This window comes from Cydia splendana, chromosome 7 (assembly GCF_910591565.1).
Source record: "Cydia splendana chromosome 7, ilCydSple1.2, whole genome shotgun sequence".
Taxonomy (NCBI): domain Eukaryota; kingdom Metazoa; phylum Arthropoda; class Insecta; order Lepidoptera; family Tortricidae; genus Cydia; species Cydia splendana.
Window position 1 is genome coordinate 1,192,867 of NC_085966.1, and position 13,034 is coordinate 1,205,900.

The following is a 13,034-nucleotide window of genomic DNA, read 5'->3' on the forward strand; positions in this document are numbered from 1 at the left end:
TAAAGATTTTGTCTTTTTAAATTCAATTGTCACTTTGCCTTCATGCAGCAGATTTCGGAACGACACGTTTTTGACAGCACCGGTCAACTGCTTCAGTGCTGCCACCAAGTCTGCATGACGGGAGCCACTAATGTACAACCAAATAATGCTCAACCCAAGAATGTACAGCCCAATAATTGGCGTCCATGGTGGACGCGTATTATTGGGCTGTACATTCCTGTGTTGAGCATTCTCGGTCCGCTCAAGATTGGTCCGGGGCGATAATACGAAGCCACTCTTTTCACAGGGCAATAATGTACGACCCCATAATTCGCGTCCACTAATTTGAGTCCCTTGGCTTTCAATTATTGGGCTGCGCATTATTGGTACAGGTCGAGAAAGCCCGACCCAATAATGTACGACCCAATAATTGGAAGCCAAAAACCAGAGACATTCTTTTTTTTAAGGGAGCTGTCAAAATTAGTAGGGACGTTCTGACATTAGCTCTTGACAATTTAAAAATAATCGGTTTTTTCTAGTGCCATCTTTCAGTGACATTGACAGTATTGACACTTGTTGGTTTACAAATACAATAAATGGATTCTAATAAAAGAAACAGTAGACTCAGTAGAGGTACGAGGTACTGAAAAAATATTAATTAATGGAGAAGCCGAAGTTGGAGGTAAGTGCCGCAATTCAACAACTTAAGCTAAAAAAATCTTCGTGTCCGCATGGTATTCCCTCGTGCGTATGGACTGTACAGCATGGTGCTGGCGGAGCCGCTATGGCACATATTTAACCTCTGTCTCGAGCTAGAAGTATTCCCAGAAATTTGGAAAATTACTTGAGTGATGACCAGTACTGAAAGGTGGATCAGGAGATAAGGCAAGAGGGTTTCGACTTTCGAGCGACACAAAGTTTGTACCCCACACTTAATTTTTTTAGACTGCATGAGAGACAGACAGCAGTAAGTATGTAGATTATGAAGGGCACAGATTGAAACCAGCAGTGATATGGCAGTTTGTTCAAAAGAATATCTTGGTTATATTTGACAACCGGTCTGGCCTAGTGGGTGCCTAGCCTAGTGACCCTGCCTGTGAAGCTGATGGTTCTGGGTTCAAATCCTGGTTAGGGAATTTATTTGTTTGATGAGACAGATATTTGTATATTGAATAATTATATTGTTGTCTGGGTGCCCACAACACAAGCCTTCTTGAGCTTACTGTGGGACTTAGTCAATTTGTGTAAAAATGTCCCAATATATTTATTTATATTGAGATTGACTGAGAAAACAAGGTGTATGCTACAAGGTGCAGGTTTCTGCAAAACATATCGGTGAGTCCATTAAGACAGCTGTTTATCAGAAAAACTGAGACTGGGTCACTGATCAATGGATCAAACACCATCAAAAACTACTACTTAAGAGCAAAAAAATTGTGTTTATAGGTTCAGCAAAACTACAAAAGGATACATACCTATGTTGGTAGATCCCCTTAGTTAGTTAGTTATACTGGGCATTTTCCGCAAGTCGACAACCATTGGCCTATTTTGCGTGAAAACGAGGTAGCACTACTCTATAGTTCGTTTTATTTAGCATTAGAAAATATAAGGTAAACAATCTTGATGTGTCTTTTAATTGAAAAACACAGTGTAAAAATAAGTTACGGCAAATATGTAACAATTATGAATCTAATATGTTCATTTATATTCTTCTGCTTTCTTACCGTTCGTCAACTGTTTCTGCATAAAATAGTTGTGATCACCCATATATCATCTAAACACTTGACTTGTTACAATTCGCTCCTTAAAAAGCGCATATTTAATCTACCGGTACCTAAAGTATCATCTGCATTTGCTAAACGTTTCGGGGACTACATAAAGGCAGCAACTTACAACACCATTCTCAAGCACTGTGATTTAAAAGATAGCACTGCAAATGAGGCCAAAAACACTACCTATAAGCTACTTCAATCACTGAGTTACACTATGGTTACACAGAGACAGAAGCTATTTTGCAAAGTGTCACTTCACTGTAATTTTTACCTTAGACTATGTTAATTGTTAATTTTTAGTTTTAAGTATTAAATGTAAGTTTTAATGTTATTATGTGATATTATATTAATAGTATGACCTGCACACGATAACGAAACTCTGTTATACAAGTGTAATTGGTTCCCCGCGATACAGGTGTAACCTAGTGCGGGGGCCCCTGGTAACTATGTTTGTAACAGTTTTTAGAAATAAATTATTCTTATTCTTATTGTTATAAGTAATAGTTATTGATTTTTAAAAAGCGTTTTTCAACTAAAAGACATGTCAAGATTGCTTACCTTCTTCCAAGTTCTTTCTAATGCAAAAAAAAACGAACTATAGCCACCCCAGCTCCTCCATGACACCTAGCAGTGTCTTCAGGTTGCTAACTGCCTCCTTCAATGTGCACGGAGTCCCTAGGTATTGGTTCCTGTATACTTCTACCTTCTACCTACAGTGTAGGAGAATATGCTTTACTGTTTCTTCTTCTTCCATGCACACTCTGCACATGGGGCTGTCTGTTTTACCCATATTATGTAGGTGTTTGATTAGTGCAGCGGTCGGCAACAAGCGGCCCGCGAACCTCTCACTTGCGGCCCGCGAGCCTTTCACTAGCGGCCCGCAAACCTCTCACTTGCACCCCGCGAGTCTCCTAGGCTATTTTGTATGTAATATTGACAAACGACAATGTCTGATAAAGTCATAAATATTAACAAAGTGCGGCCCGCATCAACTTCGGTAACTACTATTTGGTCCTTGGCTGCTAAAAGGTTGCCGACCGCTGGATTAGTCTGTTATGTCCTGTGATTATTCCTACTATTTTGCGTAGTTGGTGTCTGGGTGTTTTTAGTAATATTTTGGTGTAAGCTTGTAGTTTTGTTCTTTGGTCTGCCTACAGGTGTTCATTTTAGTCCAGTACTTATTGTGAAGCTGTTTGTGATGTTGGTCTAGCTGGTTTCTGAACCTTTCCTGGCCAGTTCATCCGCTGCATCGTTTCCTCTTGATCCACTTTGCCCCTTTATCCATTATACTGTTACTTTGTTGCCTTCTTTGCTCACTTCAGTGAGGCCTCGATGACATTCAAGTATGAGTTCCGTTCCGATGTAAGTTTGTAGCTACCTAGTGCTTGCAGTACTGATTTACTGTCTGACAGTATTACTATATTTTCTTGTTTTACTTCTCGTCTTTTTATCGCATTGCAAGCTTCTATTATTCCTACACATTCAGCTTGGAATACCGTATTGTGTTCCCAGTGTAACCCAGGGGTTTTGAGATGTATATGTTCAGGTCCTCCGAGAAGACACCACATCCGGTCCCTTCATTTGTTTTTGAGCCATTTGTGGATATTCTTAAGTTTGTTTGGTATAGTCCTTATTAAATATATATTAAAAACGGGTCACTCACGTATTTTAAGTCGAAAAACGCTCGACATGTTTCACTCCGTACCGAGGAGTGTCATCAGAAGCTTGCGTTTACGGTGACGGACCGGCGCAGACTGCGGGCCGCAGCTCTCCGCGCCCGATAACTCGGCGCAGGCGCCGGTGGCGGCAAGGGGGGCGAGAAACTACCCTCATTTATGGCATTATTGTCAAATACGTGAGTGACCCGTTTTTAATATATTTAATATGTCTGTGTCTCACGGAAGTTTTGTTATTAAAATTGGTATAGTCCTTGCACAAAAAGAAACATAAAACATGAAAGAACACACATCATTAGTACAAAGGCGAACTTATCATGTAATTCATGTATGCGGCACCGCGATATAATACATTCGGTAAAGACACACTGAAAGAAAACGATCTTAAAGATGTTCTTCTGTTCTGCAGGAAAACAAGAAGATTCGAGGAGAATGGTGTGGCACTTAATGCCGCCGGGACAGTAACCTAGCTGCAGCTCCAACTCTAGGGAATTGGGCTAAATGAACGCAACACGTGATCGACAGCCCACCTGCTTCCTGCCGAGCGTCCCTACACTTCCTCTACATGGATGCCTCGCTTATTCTGCTCTACAAAACTTCTGTAAGTAGAGAATGTACAAGTGCAAGAGTTGAAGGATTGAAAGAGCTTGTCGTCTTACCTGACAGTTTTCCACACATTTACCTTAATTAATTTAAATGATTTTAATAATTATAGTCCTTTTTAGGGTTCCGTACCTCAAAAGGAAAAAACGGAACCCTTATAGGATCACTCGTGCGTCTGTCTGTCCGTCTGTCACAGCCGATTTTCTCCGGAACTACTGGACCAATCAAGTTGAAATTTGGTACACATATGTAAGTTTGTGACCCAAATATGTACATGTAACGTAAACAAGTTAATTTTAAACATGGGGACCACTTTTGGGGGGTAAATGAAAAAAAAAAAAATGTCAAACTATATCATGTTACATATCAAATGAAAGAGCTTATTGTAAGGATCTCAAATATATTTTTTTATAATTTTCTAATAAACAGTTTAGAAGTTATTCAAGAAAATAGGCAAAAAATGACCATTCCCCCCCCCCTTTATCTCCGAAACTACTAGGTCTAAAATTTTGAAAAAAATACATAAAATAGCTCTATACCTATAGATGTCAGGAAAACCTATTAGAAATGTACGTCAAGCGTGAGTCGGACTTAATTACAGTTTTAGATCCGACCCCTACGGATTTTTTAAAGATATTTCACTCACATATTTAATTACACAAACGGGTCTACCGCGATATAATTTCATTGTTTTTTTACCTTTAATTCCGACGTTTCAGCTGAGTTGCACCAGCTGTGGTCACGGAAAGACTGACGTCCCAACAAACCCACAAACGCCAACCAAACGCGGTAGACCCGTTTGTGTAATTAAATATGTGTACAAAACGCGAGAGTTTAAAGTGTTAGATTTCACTCACGTTTCACATAAAAAATACATTGTTAACAGTGCCGGATTAACCAATGAGCAAAACAAGCACGTGCTTAGGGCACCACGTTCAGGGGGGGGCACCAAAATGCCAGGTTGAAAAAGGTGAACAAATTTTAAAATTAGGGACAGACACATCGTTTTTACCACACGATTTTTTTTTAGCTGTCCAAAAGCTAGTTTGCAAAAATAATGGCGCGTATTTCTTTGGGAAACAATCGGTAGCAGTAGAAGAGGTGTGACTACATGCATAGATTCGATTTCAACCCACTCTTTTGCGGTTCGGCGTTAGGTCTTATGCGAGGCCTTCTGCCTTACGGCAAAGTTGATCTTCTGCCTTAAGTAATTACACTTGGGCGTGGATCCAAATCCAAGCTTTCCTCTTCGCAGCTGGGCCTACTGCCTTGCTCACACTTCGCCAATTCAATTCACTTGGTCAATTCCAAGCTCTACTTTCTTGCATATTTTATGCATGAAAACAACCTCGCTGAGAGCCTTAAATATCGAGCCCTATGCGAAGCTAACAACTTCCGTGATAAAATGATGTGACTGATTTCCATACTAAAAGTAAAAATGTACAACTGTCTATCATATTGCGTTTTTATATCGAAAAAATTTCACGCTCGCTTCGCTCGCGTTTCAATCACTTTCTTAGATATGATAAAGGTGACATTCGGGTGGCGACTGCAGCAGTATTAGGTACTCTGTTGCAACATTACTGCTACGGCACTGTCAATTTTCGTGATAAAATGATGTGACTGATTTCCATTCTCAGCTGTAATGCGGCATTGAACTTCTCTCAATTTACCAAAAAAATCAATGTAATCTTGATGACCCTAGGGAGAGGGGGCACCATGGTCTAGAAATGCTTAAAGCATCAAAATATCTTAATCCGGCACTGATTGTTAAAAATTGTGTAATATACATATATATGGAACGCGAGCCCGACTCGCACTTGGCGGGTTTTTTTTCAGATTACCTCAATTACCTCTAGTATACTACTTTTGAGGTTAGAACAACCCACCAAAACATTTAATGTAAAGTGTTGCCAAGACTAGTTGCATAAAGCTTTTACACTAAAAAGTTATCAGATCCCGTAGTAGGTACCAAGACTTTTACTCTGTCATTCCTAACTTTATAAGCTCTAACAGTATAAAGCCAACATCTTGGTCAAACAGTACGGCTTGGCCGTTTCGTTGGTGTCATACTCATATGGACAATCCCGTAATGACACTTTCAGAATTTGAAAGACCTTTGTTGCTACTTTGTACAACAAGTCCACTGAGGGAGTGTTTGTAAAAATGACATATCAGTTTATATAAACTACGATAATACAAGGTCATATAAGCAGGCATAATTTTAAAACATTTAACATTTAGGTTTTCATAAAAGTTACGTACCTATTTCTAGCGCCATCTGTGTATGTAGGGCCTATATAAAATAAGCCAGGAAAGTTATGAAAGTGAATTAAAGTTTATGTTGCACTGATAAAATCATTTTAAACAAATATTCTAAATATAATTATTCTCAAATTTCAGGAGCTGATACAAGCAGCCAGAATGAGTCTCTGCTGAGTCGCCGGCGCCGGACGTGCGTCGCGCGCCTCGGGCGTCTGACGTCTTCGTGTCAGTCGCCAATTGCAGGAGAAGATACGAATAGTTAGGTATAAAAGCTACTTTAGTCAACCTCGCCTCAGTACTGTTTGTATTGACTGAAATACAAGTAGCATATATGAGACGTTCGGACGTATCCGTGAAAATACGAAGGTAAAGGAAATTGCACTACATTTTTAGAACCTATTCACCTGTCAGTAAAATATTGAAAAGGAATGTTCATGAGTTTTATAATTTTCTTTCCTCCAACAGCTTCACATGGAGCAAATGTAAACCTTTTATGTTAATAATATCAGTAATGTCAAGGTACAACGCTCTTTAGATCATATTGCCATTCCTTTTACTCGAGCGGCCTGTGGGTTAACTATACGAAGCGAGCCTACAATGCATTAAAAGTGCAGTATAACAATGCATTCACAATGCTGTTGGGCTTACCTCGTAGATGTAGTGCATCTGGCATCTTTTGCGAAGCTAGAAGTTTTCTGGCAATCATGCGCAAGAAAATAGTATCTCTGCTAGGTCGAGTTAGAAGCAGTCCCAAACATACATGTTCGAAAAGTAGAACTCCCTTAGATCGTGTTTCAATTTATCGCCTCTCGTTGGCAATTAAGGTGGTTCGCTTTCCATACAAAAAACAATTAAGTACCTAATAGTGTGTAATTACTTAATATAACGCAATTGTTTTTTGTATGGAAAGCGAACCACCTTAACTATTCGCACAACGTTTTGTAGTTGCAGTAAGTACTTACATATGGCCGGTAAAATTTTCGAAATAGGTATGTATTTACGTACAGTGCTAATTGCCGCACATAGAATAATTAAAGTTGATCAATCGGAATATGTTCATAAGTCACTTATTACATTTCGATTTATAAGTCTGTATTTTCCAGCTTTAGATGTGCATGACTGTATATGCACATCTAAAGCTGAAAAATGCTTTCATGAATACGTTTATAATTATGGCTAAATTATGTTAATAGGGACAAATGTATCATTTTCAACCAAAGGGGTACTTATTATCTGTTGTCAATAAGGCGCTAAGTATTTCCATAAAGCTTCAATTTGAAATCAGCCTCGTCGACAACCGACAATGTTAACCTTTTGGTTGAAAACGTCACAAATTATGGCGATAGAGAATACAATGTTCTGTTGCCAGAGTGCAGCACTAGTAAAACCCGTAAACGAGTGAATTGCAAAAAAGTGTAGGTAACACAATGGAATATTCACAAAAATATGCAAGAATGTAACACAAAATGAAGAAAATGTATGTGTTTTTTTTTGTGTTACGTCACACAAAGGAAGCCAAAATCGACGCCGCAATATTTTTCACGACGTGTAGAATAAAAGTGGCGTCGAATTCAGGAATCCGCAAATACCATACCGATAGCCAAGTAATTTATCTATAGAACAATGTTAAAACAGTAGTAGAAACGGTTAGTTTTGCAAACTTTTAGTAGATTAGTTTGGTTTTGGTAGATCTCTCGGTTTGGCATGCTTGATGCTCTTCACATCACCACAGACGGAGGTCGACAGTTCGAATCTGTCTTGTTCAACCAATTGATGGAGGCACATGCACGCATACGAACCACATATTACACTACCATCCTGGAGCTAATTGGATTATTTGCATTTACTATTATAGTATATACCTATGCCTTATTTTTACGCCTAAGACCCTATAAGCTTTTAACAAAAACCATTATTTCTTTTATACCTACGGGCGGTTTAGCTCCCGTACCTACCTCTATTATACCTAGCCACGTGCTAAAGCAACAATGTCCTTTAAATCCGTATCCTGTATCGTGATAGTATTAAGATTCAACTCGTCTACATTGAGGTGGTCGATCGTCCTAAATACATTACCAAAACATGTTAACTCGTATGAGCTGTTACATAGATTTGAACCTTAATACTATCATGATAATTTTTTATTAATATTTTTAAATAATTTGTTAAGCATATTTACACTTGCAAATATAATTTGCAGCATTCTAATATTATGCTATGGTAAACATATAACATGTTATATATTCGCGATTCATGTCAACAGCCCTATTGTCAGGCCCCCTCCAGCAGCAGCGCCCCCGCCCCGCAGTAATAGTTATTTGTTTTACAAGGAGGCAAAGTTGTTGTTCAATCGCTCGTGCTAATATTGATACCCGAGCAAGCGAAAGATTCCAAAATTGAACCAATAGCGTAGCGAGTGGTTAAAAAAATGGAATCTTGAGCGTTGCGAGGGTTTCAAAGCGCGAGGGTTAAACAAAATTTGCCCCCGAGTGAAACACAAAATTTTTCACCACACCAACCCGAAGCAAATATTAAATGTAAAATATCAAACAAAATCAAATCCAAATTAATGTTACCTATTAAACATTTATCATCCAAAATCATCATAAAAGTCAATTCTACCAGCAAACATAAGAAAACAACTCAAAATTTGCATTTGATTACTTTGCCTCACATGTGAATAAAATGCAACTTTGCTATCAGTTTTTGAAGTGCAAAGTAAGCCTTTCCAAGTAGGTGTGGTGAAATAGTTATTTGTTTTACAAGGGGGCAAAGTTGTTGTTTAACCGCTCGTGCTAATATTGACACCCGAGCAAGCGAAAGATTCCAAAATTGAACCACGAGCGTAGCGAGTGGTTCGAAAAATGGAATCTTGAGCGTTGCGAGGCTTTCAAAGCACGAGGGTTAAAGAAAATTTGCCCCCGAGTGAAACACAAAATTTTTCACCACACCAACCCGAAGCAAATATTAAATGTCAAATATCAAAGAAAATCAAATCCAAATGAATGTTATTAAATATTTATCATCCAAAATCATCATTTAAAAGTCAATTCTACCAGCAAACATAAGAAAACAACTCAAAATTTACATTTGATTACTTTGCCTCACATGTGAATAAAATGCTAGTAATAAAGTGCTATTGAAAGAGGCGGCTGTACAGGGCATGGGGCCTAGGGCGGCGAATAGTTATTTACGATACAAGTGCGGAAAAGAGGAAATTCGAACGAGTGGCGATAAATTAAAACACGACCGAAGGGAGTGTTTTAAATCCACACGATTTGCAAATTACCTATTCGCGCATGTATCGTACAACGTTTTACAGTACATGGCCCTTTAAACTTTTGACATACGCACGAAAAGTGCTATTTTACGCACTAGTGCGGGAAAATAGGACCATATGTACTTTAAATGATATTTTTATTATTAATTTGTATAAATATATGAATGTCATTAGTCATTGCCTACATTAAATGTACTTAATCTATGCTTCCATAAATATATTTACTATCATTATCAATATATTACAAGACGTTGCACATATGTCGTTGTTTCACTTATATGCACACCAATATAGCCTAATATAACTGGAAAGCCTGGCAGGCTAATCTTTTAACACGTTGGCTGCCATGACATTGAACATCACCGTTGGGATCACGTAATCTTCTCTGTGTGCCCATGAGCATCACCAGTGGAATCGAAAGCTCGTTACCTCTTTATTGACCTCAGTAATATAGTGATGCTGGGATCACTAAATTTGTAAGGGGCGTGGGAGATACACTTTAGGTGAAGGATGGTGGGCAGCCAATGTGTTTAATACTTCGTTTATTTTTGGTAGGCTTAATTTTGCTGCCCTTTTTAGTAGTTTCGGTCGGACACTACACAAAACCCATTGCGGTCCGGTCCAGGCGCCATAGTGACGATGACGAGCTTTTCATAAAAACTGAAATCTCTAAACTACTCGAAGACGGTATCATCGAACACAGTGTATTTCCCTGGCGGGCACAAGTTCTAATTGCCGGTGGAGGTCTACATAAGAAGAGGATGGTAATCGATTATTCTCAAACGATTATCAAATAGGGTATAGTTAGACCGTAAAAAGTCTGCAGCGATTTTGATAGCCCACGCAGTGCAAGTGTCATTTAAAACGTCAATCTTCTATGAAATTATGACTTATACATAACACTTACACTGCGTGGGCTATCAAATCCGCTGCAGACTTTTATTGGTGCGACTATAATTGCGTCAGTTTATCGTCCGGTGTCAGTTTCCGTCCACTTGACGGATTAGTAAATAATACATTTCATTTATTTATAATTTGCTACTTGCGAAATATATTTTTATGTAGATAGATAAATTGTTTAGGTATTAAGGATCAAAGAATATAATACTCACTATTTATTTATTTATTTATATTTATTTATATTCAAATTTCGTCAAATGGACGGAAACTGACACCAGACGAAAACTAGCACAATGACCCTATACTGAATTGGATGCATTCCCATTGCCAAAAATAGAAACAATTGTCGCAAAAGCAGCACAATACAATTATTTCAGTCAAATTGCTTATCACCATTCAAGTATACAGGATGTCCAGTAATTAATGGACAACCTTCTAACCATCGGCCCTGTCGATTACATTACAAAAAATTACATTGTACTCTAATATTTTCAAGAAGTCTGGTCGCTTGTGGTGAAAAAAAATGTATGGAGAACAGAGTGCCCAACTTTCTTAAAAATAGTTTATCTAATACTGATTCTAAAATGGTATCACACATGCTATTTACATTTCTACAAACAAAAATATGGCCTAGATGGTGATTAAAGTGAAGTATGGTGCTAACTAATAAAAAAGACATAAAAGTGTGATTATCTCGAAAATCACGAAACTTTTACTAGACCTATAAGTGCATTTTCTGGACCAGCCTAAGGTGCCCTGCCGATGGTTGGAAGGTTGTCCATTAATTACTGGACACCCTGTATGTATAAGTACCTATTCTACAAAAAGAACGAATATACACCGCGTTTGAAGCAAACGGTAAATTATATGGTACCATGTACCATGGTATATCAGTTCGGGGTCACCAACGGTGTAGCGGCTTTCCAGCCAGAGCTGGGCACCGTTAATCAAAAAGTTAACTTCGTTAATCGTTAATCCGTTAAATAAAAAGTTAACTTCGTTAAACGTTAAAACGTTACTTTTCAAAAGTTTTAACGGAAGTTAAAGTTAATCGTTAACTCGAAATCGTAAATATACGCAATAAGAAATAAAACTAGGAGAAATAATCATAAATTTTGATTTTTATTAAAGACTAATCTACTAATTAATAATAGCATAGCCAATAAAAATATCATTCGCTAGCATCTGCCATAAGGTGCATGTTCCCCTTCATGAACATGAGCATATTAAAATTGTCGTCTTATAGCGACGCCCGTTTTGGAGAAAAAATATCTTTTCCCGCCGAAAACAGGCGTTCCACAGCAGCACTCGAAGGTATACTAGTGATTATATTTGAGGCAGCGCGCGGCCTTGGTGTGAGTAGGTACTTAGGTATTAACGATTAACGGACTTAAGAAAAGTTAACGGAAGTTAACAAGTCCGTTACAGGTTTTTAAAGTTAACTTAAAAGTTAATCCGTTACTCGAAATCTTAACTTCGTTAATTAACGATTAACGGATTAACGAGTTAATGCCCAGCTATGTTTCCAGCGTACTCTGAACTACATCTAAAGAAACTTTTAGCCCCCATGGCAGAAAAGCTGCGAATAGAGAAGAGTTCCGGACTGTGGTAGCCGACATCCATAGAGGATATGGCACCTAAAGAATTTGCGAATTACAGTTTTCGCGGTGGGCCCCCTGGAAACCAAACGCCAGCCTTAAGTGGTATCCAGACGGGACTGATAAAATCGGTCGATTTGATCAGAAATGAAATTGGCGTCTATCTCCAATTCAATCACCAATTTTAGATTTATGGTGATATTAATTAAAGCCCCTGTATAGTTCGTAGTTTTGTAACAGAGCCCGAGCTAATCCTATTGTCTATTGTTAAGTAAAACCGCTCGTGCCACGTGCCACAACCACCTGCATAAAACCTGCGTACTTCGGTTACTGAGTGCTGGCGAGTCGAACACTACAGAGCCAGTCTAAAATGTGTCATCGAGATGCGTAACAAAGGCGCGTTATCGGAGAGCGCACCTACACTGGTTTTTTGAGCGTTGGACTAGCCCGCGCTCAGGTGTCAAATAGAATAAGTATGACCCTTTTTTGCAGGTAAGTAGCACGTGCGGTTTTACTTAACAATAAACAATAGGATTAGCCGCCGGGCTCTGTTACAAAACTACGAACTATACACAATGGGTCAGCGCCGGCCACTCCAAGGGACGCATTTGTGCGTTAGAGGGAGCAAGTGTTATTGCTATCTCATTCTACCGCATGGCTGCGTCCCTTGGAGTAGCCGGCGCTGGTCCCTTGTGTACAGGGGCCTTTAGAGCCCTCTAAATTGAAAAAATGCCCCAGAACGAAAATACTGGCGCACTGTGGGCTGAAATTCGGCTCTCAATGACATAGAAACCGAAGTTGTTATTTTTATGTTTTCTTGATTGAAATAGGTTTTGCTAGGCATTGTTATGGTAACCTAGAGTCAGATCAAGAATAGTCTGCAGCGGATTTGATAGCCCACGCAGTGAAAGTGTTATTTTAAACGTCAAACTTCTATGAAATTATGACGTTAAATGACACT

General features: G+C 38.7%; 1 long non-coding RNA gene across 1 annotated transcript; it reads left to right on the forward strand.

Moving 5' to 3' along the window:
• The first annotated feature begins 248 nt into the window (after window positions 1-248).
• Window positions 249-9,835, forward strand: LOC134791955 (uncharacterized). Its single transcript, XR_010144374.1, has 3 exons — window positions 249-661; window positions 3,837-4,028; window positions 6,434-9,835. It is a non-coding gene; the product is annotated as an uncharacterized LOC134791955 (long non-coding RNA).
• Window positions 9,836-13,034: the final 3,199 nt, after the last annotated feature.